The 27,131-nt window shown below is 46.5% G+C and overlaps 1 long non-coding RNA gene across 1 annotated transcript; it reads left to right on the top strand.

The window, feature by feature from the left end:
- The first annotated feature begins 6,086 nt into the window (after positions 1-6,086).
- On the top strand, positions 6,087-17,217 carry LOC117802961. Its single transcript, XR_004626445.1, has 3 exons — positions 6,087-6,212; positions 16,355-16,553; positions 17,015-17,217. It is a non-coding gene; the product is annotated as an uncharacterized LOC117802961 (long non-coding RNA).
- The last annotated feature ends 9,914 nt before the right edge of the window (positions 17,218-27,131 follow it).

Consider the following 27,131-nt stretch of genomic DNA (forward strand, 5'->3'; position numbering starts at 1 on the left):
CCTGACGAGTCTCTCCAAACTAGACAAAAGCCACGTCCTCCGCTTGACTAGAGGGCAGGGGGAAGGCATTTTCCCCCTTTCCAACGCCATCGCTGATGCTCTGCTCTCCAAAGCCAGAAGGAAGACTGGGGTCACCTGCGTAGCTGAATGTTCGTGTGACAGATAATTCAACTATGAAGAAAGTTGGCTCTAAAGGAGAGTCAGCGTGGACAGGAAGGTTCTTGTCCAAAATTGCTGGTGAAACTAAGGAGAGGCATGCGCCCCTCCCTGTTTCCTGAGGAATTCTGAGGTCCTCTCTATGGCCATTTCGTCATCCTTCTGTGACTAACCCTCTGTCTGGCAGCACAACGCCCTCACTGCCATCAGGTCTGGTGGGAAGATTCAGAAGCCCCCCGACCTCCACCATAGGTTGGGGGGGCTCCCCCAGCAGCTGCAGAGGGAACATCTCCCCTGGATAGCTTGCTGGCCTCCCCCGTGTCCACAAGACACCGATCTGCATATACACGTCTCCCCCGAAAGCAGAGGCCCACAGAGCCCAAGTCCCGGCTTAGGACCCCCTCACCGCGGACCTCGAGCTCAGGAGTGAAGTCCTCCCGCTCTGTCTTCTCAACGGTGCTGCAGAGATGGAAGTTTCACCCAACGCCAGAGGGCTGCAAGGAGAAATAATACAGGGCTATAAAATCCTTCCAAGTGCAAGAGCACTTTGTAGCATATAATAATTTCCATGGTCATTAGCAGCATTTCAAAGTCGTGTAGGAAGTAGTGGTCTCCCGAAATTTCTGAACTCGGGATAATTAAAGAAGAATGAAAGAGTCTTGCCCTGGGCACCTGGGCACCCGTGTTGAACGCACACTGAGCGAGCAAGGCTCATCTGAAGTGCTGGTTCACTCTGGAAAACGACAGACTTGTTTTTCAAGGTGTAATGGTTTGTTGCAACAGACTCCGGACGTGACCTCTGCAGCGCTGGGCAGCCTGGCCTCCCTCCTCAGTTCCCCGCTCTGTCTTCCTCGCTGGATGGCGGTTCAGAGGAGAGCCCATGCTGGCCCAGGAAGGCTGAATTCTTCTCCTGTGTGTATTGTTATTTTTATAATTTTGATTATTTTCTTAATCTACTTTCCAGGCTTACTTATTTTATCAGCTGAAAAGCTGGAAACTATCCTTATGACTAAATACTTTGCTGTTTATTATTTTACTTATTTTTTTTAGCCAAACCCTATGATAACATTTTAATTTGATAATGTTCCATTAAACACATTAATAGGAGAGGGGAAAATAGAACAATTAAGGAATGTTTTAGCAATTTTTGGTAAAATGCATCCTCTGGCATAAAAAAATCATATTTAAATGCATATAAAATGTATTCTCTAGCATAAGAAATCATCATTTTGGGGCTCTCATAAGTCTGTGACAAATGATTTATAGTAACAAGCTCTAGGTACAACTACGCAGACGTTTTGAAAAGTATAAATATCATATGGACAGTGTTCTCGGATGGTATTATGAAAATTAAAAACTTAAATGCCTGGCTATAATACTCTCTGCTATACTCAGCAAATGATTGACGTTGCCTTCACTTCTTCGTAAAATGCCGAGTGGAAATAATGTTACTGTGTTACAGTGAGGTCATCACAAGGAACTAAAGACAGCGAAAGTTACCCCAAAAATGACGCCCAAGTAAGTGTTCAGTTAGATCTTGGGTTTTTAAACACATTCTAGGTACAAATCAAACAAATGGCACGTGCCATTTCAAATATAATTTTTAGGATAGCTAATAATCAGACTGGATCTCATTAAGTATAAGATATAATCACTGTTCTTCCAAGAAAGGGAATAATAATGTTAGAATTTAGACTATTATCTTTTTGATGGCAAAGATTTCAATAAAGAAGAAAGAGAAATTCAAAATAATTATTGGCGAGTGATACCCATGTAAAGAGATCTTACTATGAAGATAATCGCACTAAGCCACTTCTGACAAGAAAGCTTGTATTTGGACTTTACTAAAGTCGATAGTATTTCTTCTGTAAATTTGTATTTCCTTCTACACATTCTTCCGGTAGGTGAAACTACGGTGGTACTCAAGTTTTATGTTTAACTTTTAGAAAGTAGCTACAGAAGCAATCAACATCTGTGCTGGTATCTGAAAATAAATATTGAGCAGAAACCCAGAAAAAAATAAGATTAAGTAATATTTACATAATGGGTCTAAATTAACCACATGTACAAATGTCTTAAATTAAAGCAGCAAAATCTTGAGACTAGATGTTTGGACGCTTTAAAAAAGCTTAACATTTCTTTATCCCAGACATTTTCTTTCTAAACAAGTTTAAAATAATTAGAAAAGGGAACAGACTTTATTAGCCGTATACATATACATACATAAATACACACACACACGTTTTAAAAATTTAGCCACAATCTATTTCCCATGTAGTATTGTGAAATCATTATCCTGCCCTATAAAAATTTTTTGTGAGCTGAGCTTAAATAAATATCGTTTAATATAATACCCACTGTTATAAAAGTTTCGCTTTGCTTTGGGGATTGGCATTGCTTACTTGCTCCCTTGTTCAAACTATTAAAACATGAAATACTGGCAAAGGCAAAACGATGGAGACAGTAAACAGATCAGTGGTTGCCAGGGGTCAGGCGAGAAGGAGGGATGAATAAGCAGAACACAGAAGGTTTTTAGGAAAATGAAATTATTCTGTATGATTCCCTAGTATTATATACCTGTCACTGCACATCTGGCCAAACCCGTAGAATGCACAACACCGGGACACCTGTGTGGCTCAGTCGGTCGGTTGAGCACCTGACTCTGGATTTTGGCTCAGGTCACGATCTCAAGGTCATGGGATTGAGCCCTGAGTCAGGCTCTCCGCTCAGCATGGAGTCAGCTTGAGGATTCTCTCTCTCCCTCTCCCTCTGCCCCTCCCCCTGCCCTCTCTCTCTAATACATAAATAAATCTTTAAAAAAAAAAAAAGACTGCATGACACCAAGCGTGAGCCCTCCTGTGAAGTATGGACTCTGGGTGACGATGACCATTGATATCGGTTCATCAAGTATAACAAATATACCACTTGGTGGGGATGCTCATGTGAGGGTCCTGGACTGTGCCTGTGGGGCTGCAGGACATAAAAGGGAAATCTCTACCTTTGCTCAATTTTGCTGTGAACCTGAAACTACAAAATCAAGTCTGATCAAATGTTTATCTATTACAAGCCTATTGGGTAAATTAAAATCTTTACATTTCAGACTTCTGTATCTACATTTCTAGGTTATTAAGGACCTAAGTGCAAGTAACCATCTGACTGAGAACAGCTGACAATTTGTTCTTCCTCATGTCTTTCTCTACTGAACGTTTCAGAAAGTCCTCTTTCTGAAGCCAAAGACCTTGAAATACTGACTTTTCCGAGTCCTGTGTTCCTGTGGACCAGACTCCCCTTCTTGGTGGGCTTCCCTTCGCCCCATTCACGCTTGATATACGAGTGTCTCGTGAAGCCGCTTTCTTCCGTTGCTTCCTCCTCGCTGTTCCAGTCCAGCGCCAGCCTGCATCTCCAAAGGAGAGTCAAGCAAAGAGAAAGAAGGATGGACAACGCGCCTGCTCTGTGCTTGGCACTCATGGAGACTGAATTAATGGTTGAACAAATGAACTAATTTCTTACCTGTTCACATCCAGTACGGGACTTCCCCGTGAGTCCTTCGTGCTCTGCTCATCTTAGGCAAGATTGTGAAATAAGCCAGAGTGAGCATCATGTCCTGCAGCCCTCTAACCAGTCCATCCTTCTTCTCTACCCATGTTCAAGGCCATGGGCACTGCCTCTCTGCGGCCACTCTCGTCCCAACCGCGCTGTGTCAGTCTCCTAGGGCTACAAGGGACCACACACAGGGTGGCTTAAAACAACAGAAATCTATTTTCTCAAGGTTCTGGGGGCCAAAGCCAAAAATCAAGGTGTCTGCAGGGCCACGGTCCCTCTAGACTCCAGATGGAACCCTTCCTTGCCTCTTCCAGCTTCTGCACTTGCTGGCCAGCCTCAGTGCTCCCGGGCTGGCAGCCGCCCTGCTCCCATCTCGGCCTCTCCTGTCACGTGGCACTCTCCCCGTGTGACCTTGCTTCACACGACTTTCTGATTTCTTGTTGGGACACCAGTCATCCTGGAGTAAGGCCCACTTTGATGACCTCGTCTTGACGTGTTTATACCTACAAACATACTATTTCCAATAAGGTCACGCATCCACCAGTGCTGGGATTAGGACTCTAGGAGTATCTTATTGGAGGGCACAGTTCAGCCCGTCACACAGGCGTTCCCCTCCTGGAAGTGTCCCGTGCTTCCAAACATTTTCTGAGCCACTCTGGTGATATCACTAGGACGGCAGCGGAGAAACAAACCACAGAATGAGACCCAACCCCAACTCCCTGGTGATGATACAGAACGGCTCGATGTCTCTTTATTCAGAGATGCTGTCTCTGAACAAGCTTGCCACCAAGAATGAGAACAGGAAACAAATCTCTGCATCTTGATTTTATTAAAGTTAACAAGCATTTCTTAGGTAAGGTTCCAATTCCCTGACTCCAGCTACTTGCCACGGAGGAAATAAACTAATATTCATTCAAACTGAAATTTGGGGAAATTGGTGTTTTCATCCAATGATGTGAAACCTTGCAGTGAGATGCTAGGTTGGGCAGCTGGGGGCTGGCTAGGTGTTTCGGGAATCCCCCCTGGCATTCCGCACACGGTGCCGTGGGGGGCCACCGTCCAATCTGCCTGGGGCTGGGGTTCGCTTTTGCAGTACTTCCCTCCCAGCTGCTAGCAAACTCCAAGCCTTCTCTCCCTAGACTCACCGGTTCCAGGTTCCTCAGCAAGTTTAGGTGGGAAGGGAAGATGGCATTAGGTGGGCTCATTCTACACGCTCCTGTGAAGACACAGGTATTCATTGTTTACAGCGTTTGATGGCATCATTTTTATAAGTTGAGAACACAGAGAGAAATAAGTAAGCGGACGTATCAGACCCCACCTGCCTCTCTGCTTCATGTGACAATCATGCAGACCTTGTCGACCCCAGTCATATATGACCTTGTCCTGGCTTTCCTGCAGAGTCCCGCATGTGGAAACTGTCCATATTAGCTGGCTTTTCAGCCCTAGCTAACAGGAAAATTGAGGAAGAAAACATTTTCTGTTCCTTTAAAAAAATTCCAGACAAAAGTGAGCACTTTTTTAAAAAGAGAGGAGAGTCTTAAAGATTGAGAGCATTATAATGATCTGAAATAAAGCAGTCCAGGCCCCCATCTAGGGGCTGCGGAGCTGAAGCCAGCCCCATGAGGGTCCGGAGAAGGAATTCCTGGCGGTCGCCGTGCTGTAACTAAGCTAGCCGAGTGACGGATGGCGGCCAGGCTGGCGCTGAGGCTCTGGGGTAGTGAGCCCTTGAGGAGCGCTTAGGTGACAGCGAAGGCTACGAGTCGTGTGATCCTGCGTGTGCTGAAGACACGTGCAGGATCCATATATGGAACGGGGGTGGGGGGAGTAGAGAACATACCACTACTCCTAAGTTCAAATAGCTTATTGCTCTTGAAGGAGCTGACCATACACACCAGTAGGTTTTAATTTTTTTTTTTTATTTTGTCTTGTTTTCACCTGTTTTCTCTGCGCAGGGAGAGCACAGGCCAATTAATATATAAGAGAATAATGTTCCATCACCAGTTTAATTTGTTCATTCACGCCCGTGATGGACGTTTCAGGATGGACTGACAGGTGACAGGCTGCAACCCTCTAGGCAGGGAGGGAGGGACGGAACAGTGCAGTGATGTCTGCTCCCCAGGGGACACCTCCAAGCGCTCCCTCACGTCTCATGACCACAGCCGCCTCGTGGGGCCATCCCCAGATGCAGGGAGGGCCGAGAGAGAGCTGTTGGCTTCTGCTCCTACAGCTGAGGCAGGAAGCAGGTGTTGGGGGTCAGCGAATGGGCCTGCGACAGGGCACTTCGAAGGGGGAGGTGCCTGAAATGGACCCGTAAGGCAAGAAGGAAGCAATCAACTGAAGACGGAGAGGAAGAGAGTTCTAGGCAGAAGTCAAAGCAAGGACACAGCCCAGGCCCGAGACTGAGCTTGGGGGATCGAGAAACACGGTTCGGCAGGAGCTTAGTGATCGCGGGGAGAGCAGAAGAAGCCGAGGTCCGACAGGTGGTCAGATGAAGATCGGGAAGGGCTTTCGGGGTAAGGATTCTGGATCTTGTTTTTCTAAGTATAATGGGAGACAGCTGGAAGATTTTAAGGACGGGGTAAACTTATCCGCTCTGAGTCTGCGGAGGTCATCCTGGCAAGCTGCTGAGTGGATCGGATTGTCAGGGAGCAAGACAGAGGAAGAGAAAGCAATTAGGAGTCTCTCTTAGGAGCCTGGCAGGGGATGATAATTCCACGGACTAGAGCAGGGAGAAGGTGCAGAGAGGTAGATGGATTTGGGAGTTAATTTAGGGGCAAATCACAGAACTTGCTGGTAGAGTGTGTAACTTATTGTCCAAACAGTGACAGTTTTGAGAGTGGAAGATGAGCACACCTAAGCGACTGTCCCAGGCAAACCAGGACACAGGGCAGAGGTGGGGAGGAGGGGATGAAGAACAGCTCCTGATGGGGGAGGGGCAATGGCACTGGTGACACGGGGCAGGGGGGTGGGCAGGCTGTGAGGGTCTGAGCTAGGCTGACTTTGAGGTAGCCATTTATGAGTCAGGATTCTCCAGGGAACAGACCAGAAGGAGGTAGATGGCCGCATGAATGGATGGATAGATACATAGACAGGTACATTTGTTTTAAGGAATTCAATCCATAGGTCAGGTTGGCAGGCTGAAAATTCAGGCAGAATTTTTATGGTACTATCCTGAGCAGAATTCTTTCCTCTCCTGGAATCCTCAGTTTCTGCTCATTAGGACTTCAACTGATTAGATGAGGCCCACCTGCAATGCTGGCTTTACTTAAAGTCAACTGATTGTAGGTGTTCATTACGGCTACAAAATCCTCACGGTGGTGCCTAAGTAAGGATTTGATTAAATAACCAGGTACCATAGTCTAGCCACATTGACACGTAAGACTGTCACTCAAGTAGAGAGGTCAGATAGAGGGCTAGATGTGCCAGGAACTAGCTCATAGGCAGGACTTCAGTGAAGATATCTAACCTCTCTTTAGTGCCAGAGAAGAACATAAGACCTTCTAGAGACAGGGAGTACAAACAGAGAAAAGGATGTATGATTAGACACCCCCCCACATTCAATGTTGGAGGCAAGAATCATGAACCAGCAGATTAGACTAAACTAGGACAGAAACAGAAAGAAAAGCAGGAAAGTAGGATTCCATGAAACCAAGGGTAGAAACGGTTTCGAGAAGGGGGTTTGGGCCACCTTGTTAAATGGCGCTAAGAATTTCGCCTAAGATGGGAAATGGCACTAACCACTGAATTAGCAACTCGGAGGACTGAGAATGAGGATTTGATTGGAGGGAAACAAGGAAGGAGTCAGTTATGGGACGGAAACAAAGCTGGCATCCATGCCCAGCCCAGGGGCTTGGGGAAACTTCCTGAACGAAGTGGGGTCTAAACACAGGAGAAACCCAGAGGGATGTTCATGGCACGTTAATGATCACACACCGTAGCCCCTGGATAGCGAGGACCAGGGGAAGAATGCTCGCTGTGGACAGGCTGGGGTTTTAACTGACTTGCTAGGGTGACCAGGGAAGTGGGGACCGCGGGCGGCGGGCTGGGGGAGAGGCAGCCGAGCCTGTTTCAAAAGTAAGCAGAGGCACAGCACATTGGCCTGAAGGACACAGGGCTGGAAACCCTCTTTAGGAGCTAAAACGATCATGTGCAGTCAGACAAAGACTGTTGCATGGTGGGTGTCGAACTCTGAAGTTCTGGAGGGACATCTCAGCTCAAGTCATGTGCCTGAACAGGACACGTCGTGCCATGGGGTCGATGGCACAACCCTGACTGGTAAGGATAGCGCCCTGGCTATTATGGGAGCTTCAGAAACTCCTGGGGAGTTTTTGATTCTCCAAGAGGCAGACCGAGCTGCATGAGATCTGGCAGACGCAGGCAGTTTTGCCGGTTGATGGGAAAGGTACCGATAGGGGGAAAATGATTTCGCATCTGCCAACAGCTCACATTTCTCACTCTCTTTGTCCCCCAAAGCGAACCAATATGCAAAGGAAGCATCTTTATTATGCTCCTTTTTATTTCTGGCCTCCTTGCTGCAGGCTTAAGTTACTAGTGACCTGAAGCAGTTTCGATAGCAATGCCGAAGCCAAAAGGGTTAGCGGCCAACTTTAACGGGCGGGGTGTTGCTAAGAGTCAACTATTAGGCTAAGGAAGTGGATCATCCGCTGACACGCTCATGTTGTGTTGCCAAACCAAGAGCAGCCCAAGAGTTGAAAGAAAAACCCAGAGATTTATCAGACGGCGTGTTGTTCCCTAACCTCAGCAGAGGGGAAAAATGAAGATTTTGATTAAAGTGGCGAATTGCACTTAAGCCTTGGTTCTTAGCCTGTTACATCCCTTCGGCTGCCTGCAAAAGCTCGCTGAGAAGGCTCCATTTGTCTAAGGCATCGGATGCTTTCTTGGCTTGGATCCCAGAATCTTCCCGCACAGCGTGCTTGGTGGGGAGGTTGGGAAAGTGGCTTAATTTACACAGTTGGAAGAGTGATGGGTGTAACAGGAATGGAATCATTTCTTCACTTGGGCCCTGGATAAACATCTGACAACTCTTGATGTCTTTCACTTCGGTCTCTAAAAAGCACCTGTGGATTTGGGGGTAAACACTACGCAATTTGAGAATAAAGTACAGGTGACCCTAGAGTCGAGGTGAGGGAACGCTGAGCGTTTGCCAGCCCTGACCCGGGGCTGAAGTCCTAAGGTTTTGGGCAATGGGAAAAAGGCAAGTGATACGTTCCAATTAGCTAATAGGAGTGAGCTCTCTGATGACACCAAGATGGAAAGTTGAAATTCGGGGAGAAAAATGTAGCTGTCTACTTTGAAAAAACTTCAGGCAGAAGAGGCAACACAAAGGAAAAACACTATTACAAAAAACATGGAATTTCTGCAACTATACTAACTTGTCTTTTACATTAAAAAAAAAAAAACTTTGGGAAGGTACAAAAAAGAACAAAGCAAACACTGGTACTGCCACTATCTAGATTCAATAAATGCCAACATTTGCTGGTTTTTATTTTTTTGAAGAAAATAATGAGACATTTTGATAATGCAAACTGTCCCTTTCCTTTTGCGTCCCAAGTGCCGTTCACAGCCTCCTCAAAGATGATCGTTATGGGAATCTGATATGCGTACTTCCCACCCATGATATACACACACACACGCACACACACCCACTTGCACACCGTAGATGGTGTTGCTTTTCTAAGTGACATATATATAATATTGCACTGATATATAATTCTACACCTTGCTGACTGGGGTTCAATAATCTGTGTTTGAGATCTATGCATGATGACATGGGGTCTTCCTCATGTCGATGATTGTGATTACTCATTGCAATCTCACTGTATGGAAGTACCGAATCGAGTCCTGTCATTTCAACGGTTGTACATTGCTTTAATTCCATCAGATGAATCCATTACAGGTTTGTTGTCCTTCCGCGGGGCTGTGGTGAATACCCTCGTTTCAGTCTCGTTCTGAACGTCAGCCTGAATGTGTCTAGGACATACACCTCAAAGTAGAATACCAGTATCGGAACCTTTAACAACAATCACCAATTTGCTCTCGAAAAATGTTGAATCCATCTAGCTGCTCAAGAAAACACATCAGTAGTTTTCGGAGCTCTGTGCGCTCTGGAAATTCGAACAGGCATCCGCTAAGCTGTAGGTATTTGCTGCGCTCTGACTCCGTGTTAGTTGCAGTGAGGTGAGAAAGGAGACGCGGAGGAAAGGAAACCACGGTGCCCGGCTTCCTGGACCTCAAAACGCATGTGGGCAAAGTGGGTATAAACGTGGAAACGCATCTAGTGGCTCTGATAAAAAGTAGGGACGGGTACAGATGGAGGGGATTCCCGGGTGGCCGTGGGATCCCAGGGTCCTTACGTAAGGTGGGGCGGCAAGTGGCAGAGACCAGAGCCGGACCTGTGTTGTTACAGCTCTCAAACCCAGCTTGGAATTTTGAGATGCAAACAGGTGGCCTGGGGGCCATACGCAACCCACAGCCACGTTTTTATTGTTTTTGTTTGCTGTTTTGTTTCATAAATATGAGGCAACATGCTATAGCAATACGGAGCATTTCTATGAAAATTACTATTTCTGGCGACTCTGAGCATGGGATTCCCAGGGGTCCGGCAGGCTGGGGAGTGTGGGGGGGGAGCTGGTGGCTGCAGAGTCCACCAGCCAGACTTACAGATGGGATGACAGACAGGCAGCTGCAGCAGGTCCTCGCTGCTCCTCCAGTCAGTCCTGGGGGACCCTTTCTGACCGGCCAGCGTCAGGATACCCTACATATGTCACCTGCTCCCCGTCTACATAAAAGAAACACCCAACTGAATGCCTAACACTGTTTAGTTCCCCAACTGTCAAATGTCACTCTGCCCGCACCTGGCTCCTCGTTCCATTTCTCCAACCCCCTGTGCTACCGCTCTCTCCCTGGGCCTAATCTCTGTTTATGCCTTCCCTTGTCATTCCAATTTGATGCATGTTGCACCCTCTCCTCGTCTGTGACCTCAACTCTCCTCCTGCCTCTGGCTTTCATCTCTCTTCTCCGACTCTTTGATAAAACAAACAACCTTCCCGTCAACACCCGTCCGGGGCCGGCCCCTGGGACCCAGCTCCCATCAACAGGGCCTCACGGGCAGGAGGCCTAACCCACTTTGCTGCCAAAGTTTAATTTGTATTACTTTATTACTACTTAACTGATGTACTTAATTTATTATTTTGGCTCACGTACTTTCAATTATTTTCTGAAACAAATATGCAGAAGAAATGCAGATACGGTAAAACGATCGAAACAGGAAAAACAGAATAAAAATTAACTAAGGGAGAGGCTCGGGGGTAATTGTACCAAAGGAACCTCAGGCTGGCCCACAGTTATCCCGATGGCACTTTTAATAGTTCTGAGCTTTGTGGAAACCACAGCAAAAACAAAGAACAGCAAAACGTAGCTATGAATTAATGCAAGTTACGTGCCTTAATGATCAAACGAAAGAAGCCTGTTAGTCCTTTTGGAGAAGAGTTCTTCCGCAATTGCTAAGAAACAATGGAAGACTTACTGAAGAAATAATTTTTTACAACAATGGACCACTTCTCTGAGTATTAAATAAAGCAGACCCGTCCCTTTAAGGAGAATTTCAACCCTCCAGAACAGAGCATTTTGCGGAACTAAAAAGATGCCTTCCCCCTTTCAACCTGAAAGTGTTCTCCAGTGTTGTAAATATCAACGAGGCTGGAATGTTCCATCCATGGGAATGACCGCTCATCCTGACCCCTTCTGTGGGCTTTGACATGATCTAATTTCACCGAATGCTACTATAACTTGCTAACTTTAATTACCACTTAGCACCTGAAAATTGATACTTTGAAGGCCACTAAGGAGAGCTTCCAAGGCCTCCTCTGAACCGACACTATTTTTCCTGACAGGTCCATTGTGTGAAATAGACTCATCATTTCATTACTTCTGGACATCAGATCGCCGGGAGCCCTCGCTCGCCCCCCTCTCAGCGTGTCCGGGCCTGACAGCTCCTTTACAATGGTTTTGAAATTCCATTATCGCCAGTGACCCCTCTGACCTGCCCTTTGCTGGGCTGGCATCTCCCCTCTGCGGGTGCGGGGGCTACCTTAAACCTTTCCCTTTTGGGGCCTTTCAAATCTGTTCTTTTAGAAGCCAAACAAGCGTTGGGAGCCAACGAGTGATGTACAGAGAACGTCTTCTTTTCACTTTCCCTAAACTCTCCAAGTAGGCAAACCAGACGCCTCGGCGAATGATTCAGCAGAAAGATACAGGTTACAATCAAAGCGTTTCCCTCCGCCCGGGAACCTATCAGAACCAATCACAGGAGAAAATGCCCGATTTTCAGTGGCCTCGGGCACATGCCAGGCCCCCCAGCCACTGTGAAGATGGGGGTTCGCGTGGCCCCGATTCTCTGATCTGGGCCCGCAGCCTTGGCTGATAACATCCTCAGAAGTATCAGCTGGCCCGAGGAGGCAACTCCGAGTCCCGGGGGGATGCTGGAGACTTTCAATTAACTCTCTGCTCTGGCCAGCCTGTCGGTTGGCACTGAGGCCACCCATCAGCCGCCTCAAAGGGGCGACACAGCCAGATCTGTGAAAAGACACAGCAGTTAATATGAGAAGTTAACATGAATGAATGAGAGCAGGGAACTGGGAAGTAAGGGGAGGAGGAGCTCTGACGAGGCCAGTCATCCCCCAACCTCCTGCCTCCGGGACGGGTGGGAATGTGGCAAGAGTGTAAGAAGGCAAGTTCGGATCTGACTTTTCTAGAAGAGTTGCAAACTCCTCATCCTGTGTCCCGATCCTGATCCTAAATAGGGTCTCCTGCACTTTCCCTGGGTGTCAGTTTCTGAAAAGATCACGTTGCCACCTTGATAGTTTGGGACCCAAGACCAAATATATTTTGGACTAAACACTGATGCTTTATTAAAAAATAATTACCCTAACAACTGCTGACATGATTGTCCTCAATTTTCTTTTTTCGTGTTGCCTTGGAGACATGACAATATGCACTTAAAGCTCTCTTTTCTTTAGGAAACCGGGAAGGACTTTTGTCACTTTTTATCAACGCACCACGGAGGGTGCAAGTAATCCTCACTCATCCCGTAGAGAAAACACCTTTTCCTTGCAGGTGTGTGGGCAGAATTCACAGGTGCTTCTGGAAATCTAATCGGGACACAGGGCTTTCTCTGAGCCGACACATGAAAGGCACAGAGCCCTTTGCTTAAACCCATCTGCCAGCAACAGTCCAGCCCCCGGCACCAGCCACCGTTAGGGCAGAGCCCCAACACGAGAGGATTTTACTGAGGAGAGATCACTTTGGTAATAATTACGGATCCCATAACAGTACAGAAGCCGGTCCCAGCATAACATGTGGAGAAACTCATGTTTCGGACTTGGCACAACCAGGGCTTTTGAAACCCAGCCTTTACCTCTCAGGGTGACACCTTTTGCCGGCTGCCCTGCAGACAAGCAGCCCTGGGGAGAGGGGAGGGATTCCACCCATAATGGGGGTGAAGAAGAAGCTGGGACTGACAGGGGGTGGGCCTTGCCCTGATCAAAGTTTATGCAGGAGTACTCAGCTCTTCCTTTTGCGAACAAACTGAAGAACTCGAAAGGCAAAAACCAGAAAACGCGAGACTAGTGGTGTTTCTTGTTACACTGAACACTTCATAAATGTGGCTTAAGATTTTCCCTCCAGATTCTACATACAAATATGTCCTTCTTTTTTTCTTTCAGAAACCCTCAACATGAAGAAAATAAGTCTCTGATTGATTGACTTTTACATTTGTTTTTATTCCTTTTTAGAGGAAAGTGGCCAGAGCGTAGCTGGGTCTCGCTGGAGGGCCAGGCAGAGGAGGGGGACAGGTGCAGGGAGGAAGAGTCCAGACAAGTCAGAAAGACGGAACTGAATGCGGAAAGGTGAGGACAACTGGCCAAGTTTTTAGGGCATCAGATTTGATAGGACATAGGAAATATTTGAACAAAGGGGAAAATCAAAGAAGAATTTTTAAATTTTTTATTATATAACTTTTCATACACATTCAAAAATAGAACAGCGCAGTGAGTCCCTATACTCATCACGGAAATTTAGTAATTATCAAAATTCTGTCCTATTTGCCTTATCTGTACCTTTTTTTCATTTTTTTACTTTGCTCAAGTGTTTTATAGGCAATCTGGAAGAGCACATCACAGCACTTCGGGTCCGACAAGCACACTGATGCCTTTACAGGACGACAATGCCGTTACGACACCCATGGTAGACACGTCTCTTGCCTCATCTACCAACTCCCTTGTCCACAAACAAGTTTCGCCAACTGTCTCAAAAATGTCCTTTTACAGTTGGGTTGTTCAAATCAAGGTCCAAACAAGGTCAATGTGTTATATTTGGTGCGATGACTAGTAAATCATGTGTCATCTGGGGCATCTACCCTGTTTCTTTGTTTGCTTGCTTTCTTCAAATTCTTGAGTTATGTGGAAATCCCATCACTTTGCCTCTAAAAGGTGGATCTGTGATTGCTTCCTTGTGCTGTTTTCTGATTACAGTTTTGAGCCTGGATGATTATAAGAATTTTAAATACAGTGGCAGAAATAAGGAAATTTCAAGGAGAATATTGCAGGACAAAACATAAGCTCTATTTTGTTTTTTTTTAATATAAATTTTGTTTATTTTTAAAGATATTTTATTTATTTATTTGAGAGAGAGAGAGCAGAGCAAGAACACAAGTGGGGGGGAGGGTCAGAGGGAGAGGGAGAAACAGACTCCCCGCTGAGCAGGAAGCCCGATTGGGGACTCGATCCCAGGACACTGGGATCATGACCTGAGCTGAAGGCAGACACTTCACCAACTGAGCCATCAGGCACCCCTAAACTTTATTTTTTAAGTTTCAGAGCAAATTTAAGGGAAAGGTGCAGGGATTTCCTATGTAGCGGATAATGGACCCATATGAAATGTGGCTCTTGCAAATGTTTTCTCCCAGTCTGTGCCTTGGCTTTTCACGCTCTTGACGGTGTCTCTCACAGGCAGAACTTTCGTTTTAATGATGTTCAGCTTGTCGGTTATTTCTTTTAGGAATTGTGTCCTTGGTTTTGTATCTAAAACATCCTAGCAGTTTATACTTTTGCCTTTTGCAATTTATGTCTTTGATCCAACCCAGGTTCATTATCTAGAAGGCGTAAGGCCTGTATCTAGTTTCACATTCTTGCATGAGGATGTCCCGTGGTTCCAGCTCTTTGTGGAAAGCTGGTCTTTTCTCCACTGTACTGTCTTTGCTCCGTAGAAGTTTGGGTTTGAGAAGAGCTTTTTAGAGCCAACCTCCAGAGTTACTAGATGGTTTATTTAGTTCCGTATAAAGTCAAAGGAGCAACTTGAAGAACCCTGCCTGATGTCAATGCCCTTGGTGATTGTAACGGCTCAGCCCTGTGAACATCAGAAAGCAGAAGCTCCAAGGGGCAGCGAGCCTCTATCCACTTCATTCCCTGCTGTTGGTGCCCAGCTTCTAAAGCTTTTATGAACTGTTTTGAGGAAAGTCAAATGAAAACACTTTTGCTTTGAATATGTTAAAATAAATTGAGAAAGAAATGGTGAGTGCGTTATCTTTACAAGCATCCTTTTCCCTATCTCCGGAGGAAATACGTTCATTGAAAAATAAAATTTATCTTATTTCCAGTCATGCCAATGACCCCTGCAGTTTCTCCTCTGCCCTGCTCTGTTGTGCTCTGCCCCCAGATATTTCAGCGCCCTCCCAGGATCCCGGACCACACCGGCCCCCAAACCGCTCTGATATTTACTGGGGGTCCTTCCCCACTTGGGGCCCGTTCCCTTCCTCAAACTCTCTCCCTCTGCTTCCTAAAGGCCACTGACCCTTGCTGAGGTACTCAGTGTGGATACTCTAACACCGTTTGGCTGAGTCCATTTCCTAGGAGCTCATAAGCGAATTGTAACCCCCTTACATTCTTGCTCCTTCGAGCCAGCATGCTGAATAATAGACAATACAGCGATAAGACAGAATGGGTACGTAGCAGGTGCTCTGCTGGGTACCGGCTGCCTCGCAGCAGGTCTCGTGCTCTCCTCGGAAGTCTCTAAGGGGTCTCTTGTGACAGAAGCAGAAACTGAGGCCGATGGGAGTGGAGGAGCTTACGTCTCCAGTCGCAGGGAGTGGGTGACCAAGCTAGGGGTGCAGGAGCCGGTCTGACTGCAAAGCCTCTCCTCGTAACCCAAACCATGCGCTCAAGCCATTTTCAATATTGCCGCACGGTGACTTTCCTCCTTGAACTTTTTAATTTGGGTTCTGGAATGTTCGACTCTCCCAAGTCAGTGGAATCGCCCCTGGAAGCATCACACTGCTCTCGGGGAGCAGGGAAACTCCCCATCCTCTCTCCAGAAGAATGCGCGGCGTTAAGTGCTGCCAATGAAAAGGCACTCTTTTATTACCTCACACTTATTCTAATATTTTCAGAACCGTATTTCAGGATATTTGGTTTCCTTTGATAACTCAATTCACCTACAATTGATTTCTTTGGTGTCCTACGTGTTTTGTTTTATTTTTAATCGTAAGATATTTCTTATACATTTTTACAGTATCCTATTATTTGCAGGTGTACATCATAGTGACTTGATATTTTTATGCTCTCTGTATTTTGTGTTACAGGTTTTAAAATACTGTTCCTTGTCAGGCCCCTTGGGCTTCCACCAGATTGCTGAAGGAGTCCTTGGCTCAAAAATTGGTTAAGAACCCTTCTTTCCCTGCCTCTCCTGGGTACAGAACTCGTGCCCCTTGGCTGTGAAGCAGTCTCCTTGAAAGCAGACACCTGACTTCTCTTTCACAAAGCCGAGTGCCTGTCACAGAGGTGAGGCCTGGCTTTGCGGCCACAGGGGTGGGGCCAGCAGTCTGCAATCAGGTGGGTGTCCCCTGGGAGGATGGCCCTGCCTGGGCTGAGTCACTGTGCCCAAGGCCGTGGGAACTGACCAGGTAGGGACGCTCACCTCCCTTTACAAACCCCAGGCTCCTGGTGCAGTGCTCTGTATCTCATTCTTTTTTTTTTTTTTTTTAAAGATTTTATTTATTTGACAGAGATAGAGACAGCTAGCGAGAGAGGGAACACGCAGGGGGAGTGGGAGAGGAAGAAGCAGGCTCATAGTGGAAGAGCCTGACGTGGGGCTCGATCCCAGGACCCTGGGATCACGCCCTGAGCTGAAGGCAGACGCTTAACCGCTCTGCCACCCAGGCGCCCCTGTATCTCATTCTGACTTCTGGTTTCCCAGACTGTGTTGGACTTCCTGCTGCTTACCCCCACTTCTTATTCTACAGTTTCCTTCTCTGCTTGGACTCATCATCTGGGGCCTGACTCCTGGCCACCACCGCTCCTGCTCCCTGCTTCCTGATGAGGCCGTTTCTCTCGAAATCACCTGTCTGACCAAGCCGACCCAACCTGACAGAGAGGGCTGCTGGAATAAAATCGTCCTGGGAAGGGAAATGAGAAGCTGACGATGAAAATGCTTCTGTTCACCAATAGGAGGAAAACACTGTTTCTTCTTTTCTTTTTCTGTTTTTTTTTTAATTGACCCCCTTTACCCACTTCTCCCACCCCATTCCTGGCCTCTGGCAACCACCAATCTATCCTCTGTATCTGTGAGCTTGTTTTGGGTTTGTTTTATTTCATATGTAAAATTAGATGGTATAAAGATATAGTTTTTGTTTGATTTTGTTTTCTGTTTAAGTTCACAGATCCCCAAATAATATCCGTTAAACCAGCCTGGGTATCAAACTCCAGCTGTGGATGGAAAAAGGACTCGTGTTTCTGGGATCGCTTATCGAGGGTAAACGGGCAGCTGAGTATGATCATGACTGTTTCTCTAGCAAGGCACCGCCCTTTCAAGCTTCTTTAAACCCCCTTAGTGAGCGTGGGAGTTCTGCAGGAGGGTCTGATGTGCATTGAACAAAGTCCTCCGGGTGACCAGGAGATGACCACCATTTTCCTTCTTCTGCTCCGGCCAACAGTAAAACAGGTTCTCATTGTTGCTGAGCGACCCCATGTCCACAGAGGTCCCTGCCTTGTGACGGTGTTGCCCACAGTGGGGCCGCTGTGGCTGCTGCCTGAGATGGGCCCTGGGGTGCTGTCGGCCCCCCGCATGGAAGGCTCTGCTGCTGGTGCCGGGTGGCCGGCCCGGCATTGCCAGAGCTGGGCCTTCGGAGGCGAGCCGGTGGTACCTGGCTGGTGGCTGGCTCACTTAGATCTTTCCTGAATTACAGTGAGGCCTTGTGCTCTCACCAGGTAACAGAGATTTTGTAGAATTGTTCTTTATTTTGTACAGTGCTGTGATTGCTGTCCCTGAGCAGGACTCTGATGGGAGCACGGGAGGGCGGGGCGTGGGGGCTCTCGGGGCAGAGTGGTATGCGAATCACACCTTGCCTTGGCACCGTGGCCCATAGCCTGAATCAAACTGGGGAGCCCAGTCTCTTTCTGGTTCTCCAGAGATCCTTTCCCATGGAACTTCTCGGCTCCTCATAGACACAAGCATTGGGCAGGCCAGCGCCCCGGTCCAGCACCCCCGTCTCTTCGGTTCCCTACCTTCCCATGCTGCCAGCTCCCCATGGCAGCAGTGACTCTCTGTTGGTCTGTTTAGTTCGGTGTATAAATGGACTGTCGTGGAGATGGCCCCTCCTCTCACCAGCTGGTTTCCCTCTCCTTTCCCCCTGTCGTGGCCACTCATGGGAGCAAGACCAGCAAAGGACCTTCAGTTAAAAAAAAAAAAAAATGCACCTAGGATGTGTGCCTACCTGGGATGGAGTTCAGGCACTGGACTAGATCCGACCCCCAGCGAGAGTGACAAAATACAATCTTGGAGTTGAGCCTCTAGCTGTCCTGAAGTTCAGTTAAGCAAGACAACAGTGTTGACTGAGACTTTGGGGAGGTCTTCATAACAAAGATTGTGGTTTCTATAAAATGAAGAAAGTCTTGTCTATATTCTTTCCCTTGGCGTGTTGTGCTAATAATAGATTATTTGGAAATGGTGTCAGTGGTAAGTAATCGGCAAAGATTATTAAGACAAACCCCGTGCGGGCCGCTCATTTTCTCTTATGCATTCTAATTGCAATTTTTCATGGCTGCCCTAAAATGAGAAGTCAAAGGAAGCAAAAACTTTTATTCTCAGTTATGGTTTTTAAAAAATTAAATAACTGTTTCCAAAGCTGTAAGTTTTGCAATATATGCAAATATGGAATCATTACATTATGTAGCCGAAAAATACTATAATGGTACATGTCAGTTACATCCTGATAAAAATAAATAGAAACTGTTTCTTTCCCTGGTCACTACATCTGCTGTATATAAATACAACAGCAGCAACAGCAATAGAAGCTAACAGTCTTACCATAGACAGTATTGTTTTATGTGCTTTATTAGTCCCTCTAACCATCACGATGACCCTATGAGATTGGCACTCTTCATTCCCTCGCTTTACAGATGAGGAAACTGAGGCACAGACTGTTAGAAATCTATACTCATCCTGAGGCAAGATTTAAAAAAAGATAGCCATGTGGATGCAAGAGTATCGCTCACTTCATTAACTCCTTCAAGACCCTAACTTAATGCCCATATTACCTGGAACTCCTCCGGAGAATCCTAGAACTCCTGTATCAGTGATTTTCAAATCGTGGGCTTTGACCCACAGCAAGTTGGAGGAAATTGTGAAATCACGTAATGCGTTAGATTTTTTTTTTTTAAAGCATATGATAATGGTAACTGTGGTTTTGTGAAACGTTCGTTTCAGTTGTGTGGTGTTGCGGGGGTGCGAGGCGCGCTAGGGGACGGCATAGTGCGTAGTGCGTAACTGGGTTATAGTCAAAAGAACTTGACGAACAGTGTCTCCAGAGCTGGAGCTCTTGCTGAGTTAACTGGACCCTGCCTGAAACTGCTCCGCTGCTTCCTGACCCTGGTCTGGGCTAAGGTATCCTATCCCCCTGCCTCTGGAGCACAATGACAGCTATCTGTCGGCTCCTTTTATGGTGAGAGCGCAAGGAGTGTGCTATCTTCATGGTATGAGTTAAACACAGCCCCCGAGAGTTGAATCGCGCACGCAGTGGGATTCCCTTCTGATGATCACGGCGAGGCAGCTCTGGCACCAGGGCTCCTCCTGCCCTTCTCCCTCGGCCGGGTCCTCCTGAGCAGGTCTGCACAGGCGTGTGGTCCTTGTGGTGATGGGCTGAGCCATCATCATCCTGTATCCCTCGTGCTCCTAGCTCAGACGTCCACAGAGCTGCAGATCATTGTGCATTTGTGGAGTTTGCTTTTGGTGTGTGCAGATATTTTGAAACAGAATTTGAACAGAGCCATTTAAAAAATAAAGTTAATAATTACTGCAAAGAGGAGTACCTGGGTGGCTCAGCCATTAAGCGTCTGCCTTTGGCTCAGGTCATGATCCCAGGGTCCTGGGATCGAGCCCTACATTGGGCTCCCTGCTCAGTAGGAAGCCTGCTTCTCCCTCTCCCACTCCCCTTGTTTGTGTTCCCTCTCTCGATGTCTCTCTCTCTGTCAAATAAATATATAAAATCTAAAAAAATAATAATAATAACAATTACTGCAAAGAAATGCACACAAAGTACACAAGTCCTACCTAGCATGCTTTGAGACTTAACGCACTCATAACCAGCAAAGATCTGAGCTAAGAAATCCAAAGCAACCCCGAAGAAGACAAAACCTCTGACCTCCTAAGCCCTATTGTTTCAGGTCGATGTCGCAATCTGACCTGCACAGTCCTTCTGGACTCAGCAGTTCCTCCTGGCATGCTGGGTGTGGCAGAAGCATGGCCCGTCCCCATCCCCAACCCTTGGTGGGAATGGCTTTGTGACTGTGTGTTTTTGTTTCCAAGTTATCATAAAAATTGCAAGTGTGAATCACTGGCAGAAAATGTGCAAGGAAATTCCCGGCTTTTATCAGGTTGGGAGATATGAAAGAGTGAGACTTCTGGCCAGGGCACCCCTTTCCCACTCACTGTCCTCTCCAAAAAACGAGATGCTGCCACCCAGACAAATTCAGGGTAGAGCAAGGCTTTTCCTTGCTTTGTTGCATATCCCCTAAACTCTACGTGTCTTCATTCTTGTCTTTATAATAACACCAGCCCACGTTTACCTAGCCGTCACGTGGTTTCTCACGCTCGCTCGTAGAAGGCGCTACGTCGATGTCAAATCTTTCATGGGCATGGCTCGTTTGATTCCTGGAACACCTTCCATGGTGGGAACTACCATCATGCCCATTTTATGGTGAGAAAACTTAGGACGGCAGAGCTTGTGGGAGCTACCCAATGTCACCAATGACGAAGGATTCATCTCTAATGCAGGTCAAGATCTGTTGAGTTCCAGTCTCTTGTCACTCTGTTTGACTGCCCACGTCCCCGACTGGCGCCCATCAACCCAGGACAAAGGAAGAGCCCACTACATCAAAACTTTATTACTGAGGCACCTGGATGGCTCAGTCAGTTAAGGTCTGACTCTTGATTTCGGCTCAGGTCATGATCTCAGGGTCCTGAGATCCAGCCCTACGTCGGGCTCTGCGCTGGGCATGGAGCCTGCTTAAGATTCTCTCTCCCTTTCTCCCTCTGCCTGTCCTTCCTCCCTCTCTTACCTCCTCTCTAAAACAAGCACACACACACACACACAAAGATAAAAAAGAAAAAAAAAACTTTATAACTCACTGCCTCATACACTTGGGCTTCTCAGCATTTTTGTAGGATAATATAGCTAATGTTTTCATCTGCCTGGATGACATAATCCCTTCACCCAGTGTTAAAGCATCATTTTCTAAAAATAGGTCGAATCATGACTCTGAAACCAATATGAAAATTGGCACACATTAAAGATTACACTTAGCTTATTAATCAGGAAGCTGGTAAGAGGCAACAAACCGCTTATAAGAGAAGACAAAGGACAGACACAATTTCACACCAGGAATATTGAATGAATGAATGAATGAATGAATGAATGTGCTGATGAAGGCAAACCCAGCCTCTTCCACAGCTGAGGAGGAAAGTCCATCGAGCTCCTACCTCTACCAGGTAGAACTGATTTCCCTGTCTTTAGACAACTCTGTAGCTATCTGTCTTCTGCAGTTTAGAGAGTTAGAAACAAGTCAAAGGCACAGAAAGGCGTGAACGGGATAAGCTGAATGGTGTGCTCTACTCCAGGAGTCAAGCAGGCTCCCACCGGCTTCTGGAAAGTTTATTGGGACACAGCCTCTCCCCTTGGTTCACCCACAGTCAGCAGCCACCTTCCCACGATGACAGCAGGATCGCGTGGCACAGCAGAGCGCTTGCGGCCAGCAAGCCGTAATGTTTACTATCTGACCCTTTCCAGAAAACATGTGCCAGCCCCTGCCCGAGATCATGTCTTGTTTTCTACTGAAGCATTTTTCTTCCTCGTACTGGCGAAAGTTCACAGCTTCATATGTTACAGAAAGCAGGTGACGAGGAGTCCAGGAATTTCTTTCAGACCAATAACAAATTATGGGAGATATTTGGTGTATTAGCTGGCTAGAGCTGATGTAACGAAATACCAGAGACAGGGTGGTAAACAAGAGATCCGTATTTTCTCACAGTACCGGAGACTCAAGTCTGAGGTCAAGGTGCTGGCAGGGTTGGTTCCCTTCCGAGCGCTGAGAGGGAAGGGTTTGTTCCTGGCCTCGGTCCCTGACGTGCAGATGGCCGTCATCTCCCTGTGTCTTCACATTGTCTTCCTTCTGTGCGTGTCTCTGCCCAAATTTCTCTTCTTAGGAGGACCAGTCCTATTGAATTAGGCCCTCAGATGGCTTCACGTTAATTTGATCGCCTCTGTTAAGGACCCTGTCTCCAAGTACGGTCACATGCGGAGGTGCTGGGCGTTAGGACTCAACATAGGAGTTTGGGAGGGGACATAATTCAGCTGACAGCATTTAGTTCGAGGGGAATTTGTACCCTCACTAACTATACTGTGAAGTGGTCAGAACTTCTACCAACCCGGGAGAATCCCACTGCTGTGGTTGTGTCCGGAAGCAAACCTATCACCAAGCCACTAATTCTGGAACTTGCTGGCTGTTTGTGAACACCTCCCTCACCCTTACCGTGTGTGGCAACGTACTGCTGTCCGGCCGCAGCTCCGAATGTGGAACACTGGCGTATGGGCAGGAATGTTCACCTGATATTTTCGACATACACATTTACATGATTATATTTCGACTTAAGATATAAACCAAGGAAGACAAGGTCTTACATTGGGTCTGAATCAGTAACACTTTATATAAAGTGTGTGTTGGCTTAAAAAATAGAGGCATAACCGTGAGGAGCAAACAGAGTTTGTGTTTTCCTTATTCTGGAAAAAATTTGCTAATGGTTTTCCCCTTCGTGTAGAGCCATCTAAAGATGCTGTGTATATGATGGAATGTTAAGAGGGTGCTTTGCCTGTCCATTAAGAGGTATGGGCTTAAAAATATCAGCAACACGAGATCACGCGTGGTCATAGTAAAATCTATCACAAAGCCAAGACTTCAGATCAGCTATTTGCAACACAGAAGCACCGTGCAAAGATCATTATTGAGTGCCTATTATCTTCTAGGACTATGTATGCGTGCTATTTCTACTAATCTTCACAACAGCTCTTCAAGGTGGGTGTTAATAGACTTCTTTTCATTGATGAAGAAACTGAGGTATCCGGAGGTTAAGTAGCTTTCTCAAGAATCTTCAGCGGATTCCCACGGCCATCCCCTGCCAACGCAAACTCAATAACGGTGTTCAGCTATCTTTCAAGAGCACCGTGACGGGATGGCAGGGTCTTTTTTGCAAGACCCCCTTTGCATTTCAAGCCCTGCGTGGTTTGGCTTGAACAGGAGGGTCACCCCTTGCAGGTTTTGCCAGGAAGGAGGGAAGATGTGATGAGCAACATTGCACGGAGCTGCATTCCACCGGAGTCCCAGCTCGGGGGGGGTAGTGGGGGGGTTGCCCTGGCTGGGCCAAGCCTGCTCTTGCTTGCCATGTGATCTTTTTCTAATGTGTTTTGATAATGCTCAGAGCAAGCCTCCCGTGGCTCACATCCACAGAACATGAGCCCTCTGAGCTATTTCCCTGCATGTGGAAATTGGCAAAAAAGAAAGGGGACGAGCCTGAGAGAGAACAAATGGACCCCATTTTCTCTCTCCTTGGTTATCACCATAAGCTATTGATAGTGTGTGTGCTGAAATAATTAAAAGCCTTGCCCAGTTTCTCAACGCCTGTGAGAAAAAAATGGAAGTGTGCATGGTGGGAAACAGAGGAAGGAAGAAAGGAAAAACAAATCCTGCTTGTCTTGCGCTCAGTGCGCTGGGAAACCAGAGCCAAAGTGAGTTCTATATCTGGACGGGGCGGGCGTAGGTTGAATGTTACAGAGAAGCTTTTATTGCCAAAAAAATAGTTCTCTATTGACTTGCTCTCAGCTGACATTTTATTGGGAAAAACAGGAAAAATGGGCACTGTCTTCAGAAGGCAGGAGTTAAATAAACCATGTGTTTCCGAAACAAAGCCTTCCAACCTCTAGAATCTGTTCATCAGATTCGACAGCTGGAATTTGGTGGGGAGAAACGGAGATACGAAGCTGGTAGACCCCGGTGGGTGTGGTTCATGCCAAAGCCAACTGGGCAGCGTAGCGCCGGGGTAAAGGGGGCCAGCCAGCAGGGATGCCCGCCCAGTTGCTGGGGAGGCCCCGGGACACGCAGCCTGGTGGGGAGGGAGAACAAAGCCGAGGTGCATGAGATCCACTCAAAACCAACCAAACCCTTTCCCTAGGGCCTCATCCATTGCTGGCCCCTCTGCATGAAGTCCCCGATGTGTTGGCTGAATCTCTTTCTTAACCATCTGTAATACATGCAGACAAGTGAGGCCCAGACGGGCATTGAGGCGGCCGAGAGAGCAGGTGTCTGTCCATAAACGGAGACTTTCTGAGCCTCGTGCGAGAATAGGTGGACACTGCAGCCCGATCTAGGGAGTTCCAGCTCTGAATTTGAGTTCTAGCTCTAAGGAGTTTTAAATTATTGTCCAAGAAAGAAAATATATTGCATGCATGTCTCCTCATACCCGTTGCTCCTCGTTATCTGGTAAGTGGAATTATGTTAGGGGCACCTGGGTGGCTCAGTCGTTACGTGTCTGCCTTCAGCACAGGTCATAATCCCAGGGTCCTGGGATCAAGCCCCATGTCAGGTTCCCGGCTCTTCAGGGAGTCTGCTTCTCCTTCTCTCTCTGCCCCTTCTCCTGCTTGTGCTCTCTCTCTCTCTCAATCTCTCTGTCAAATAAATAAATAACATCTTTAAAAAAAAGTAGAATTATGTTAGGGTGTTTATGACCTTTCACTGAAGACACTGAGCCCAGGACAGAGAAAACATCACGCTGTTATCAGCCATGTATTTGTCAGCACTCTTGCATGCTTGTTGGGAAAAAAAGGATTCTTGGGCTCATTCTGTAGTCCTGTGGAATCTGGACCTCTGGCCTGGGGTATAGGAAGTGCTGTTTTAAAATGGAGAATCCATGTTTCTGGAACTGCTTTGGTAGACAGTCATAATTCTTAGAACAATTCCTTATTTTCCCCAAATTTTATTTCCCTTAATAAACAAAATTCATTTTCCAAAAAGAAGATGTTCCTCTTGAAAACCAAGATCAAAGGATGAGGCTACGATTGCTCGTTCAATAGCAGCTTTATCTTTGGTGCTTTCCATTTCTCTTTCCAAGCTTCCAGCACATTTCAGGCAAGTGAGGAGTCATTTGAGGGAGTCGCTCAGTAAATAAAGCCCATGTGTTGCAATTTTTCCATAGAACCATTAACACAACCTCTGACTGGTTCTGGATCCCAGTCCACCTGCACACAGTAAAAACAAAGAAGTAACAAAGTAATTCATAGGGGACTTACGGCCTAAATCTTACTAGTTGAAAGTTACAATAGGTCCTGGATAGTAGTACAGTTCGCATTAGCAAGGTAACTGACTGCTACTAAGGAGCGCATAGAGAGGCATTTTCTCTACCCGAAGCGAAATACAAGTCTGCATCATGAGCTCAGCTCAAGACCACAGGTCTGAATGCACGCGCACACACTGGGCCCCCGTATTAATTGCAAAAACACTAACGAACATTGACGTATATACACATCCCGTTGGCATCCATCTTCTTCATCCCATTTGCCTCTTGTAGGTTTTAAAGGACATTACAGAGTAAAAATGCAAACAAACTGGAGAAAAGAGGCAATGGAGTGGAGCAGAAGTTATATATTTAAAAGAGAAAATCGAACATAATCCTGCAGTATCTATCAAAACTCCAGATGTGCATTCCCTTTTAGACAGTCACTCCGCTGCTAGGGATTTAGCTTATGGATACACTTGGGAAAATACTGTAAGATGTTAAGCACATATAAATCAGGGTGGGTAGGCACATGCTATGATAACAGACCATCCCCCAATCTTCTGTCTTCACATGTAAATTTGAGTCTCATGGAAAGAGCATGGAAAGTAACACAGGTCAGCAGGGGGCTCTGTTCCACTCAGTCACTCAGGACCCAGGCTGACCGAGCTCCCACCGTCTTTGAGGGGCACCCTCTGGGACCTAACTGCAAGTGAGGCTGAGAAAAATAGGAGAGTTTGCAAATTATCTGATGAGTTCCGCTGTCTCTGCCGCCAACCACGAGATCCTCAAGATGTCTTGTGTGTAGGAGCTTAAAAACCAAATTTTGCTAGTGGGCAATGATTTAAAAGAACTGTGGCATATTATATGGCTGTTAAAAAAGGGGGGATCTGAATGTACCAATGAAGAAAGATCTCCAAGATCATTATTTATTTAAAAAGCATCATGTAGAATAATGTGTATAGTGTAATCTCTACAAAGATTTTTTTTTTAATGTGCATTCATATGGGTGCAAAAGGTTAACTGTCGCATTTACATGGCAGATAGATGTGAGTTTGTTGTTCTGGTCTTTCAACTTGCGCTATATCTGAAAATTTCCCAAGTCAGAAGCTAAGGAAAATAAAATGCAACAAGTGACAAAAAGCACACCACTTAAGAGCAGAGAGGTTCATAGATCTCCCCTCTTTCTACCTTAGGGTTGATGTAGATGGAGTCCAGAAGTAGTCGTATTAAAATGTCAGAAATCAGACATCAAAATCTGAAATCAAGATACATCACAGAAAACAGTGGTGATGACGGTCTGCCGTCGAACGGGTTCTCCAAAGGCATTTCTGTGCAGGCCCATAAAAAGCTGGGCGAGCTTATTAAGCAGAACCAGACTCTTTAAACTGCTTAATGACTATCGTAATCACAGTACCTGCTTGGCTGGTGATTTCGCTTAAAAAAATTCTGTTGCCCTGTTTGAAGCACTTTCCCCAAATCTGTTGTTAAAGCCAGCATCACGAGACTCTTAAGAATAGTGCACAGGGGGATGAAAAGCCATC

The sequence above is a fragment of the Ailuropoda melanoleuca genome, chromosome 7 (assembly GCF_002007445.2).
Source record: "Ailuropoda melanoleuca isolate Jingjing chromosome 7, ASM200744v2, whole genome shotgun sequence".
Lineage (NCBI taxonomy): Eukaryota > Metazoa > Chordata > Mammalia > Carnivora > Ursidae > Ailuropoda > Ailuropoda melanoleuca.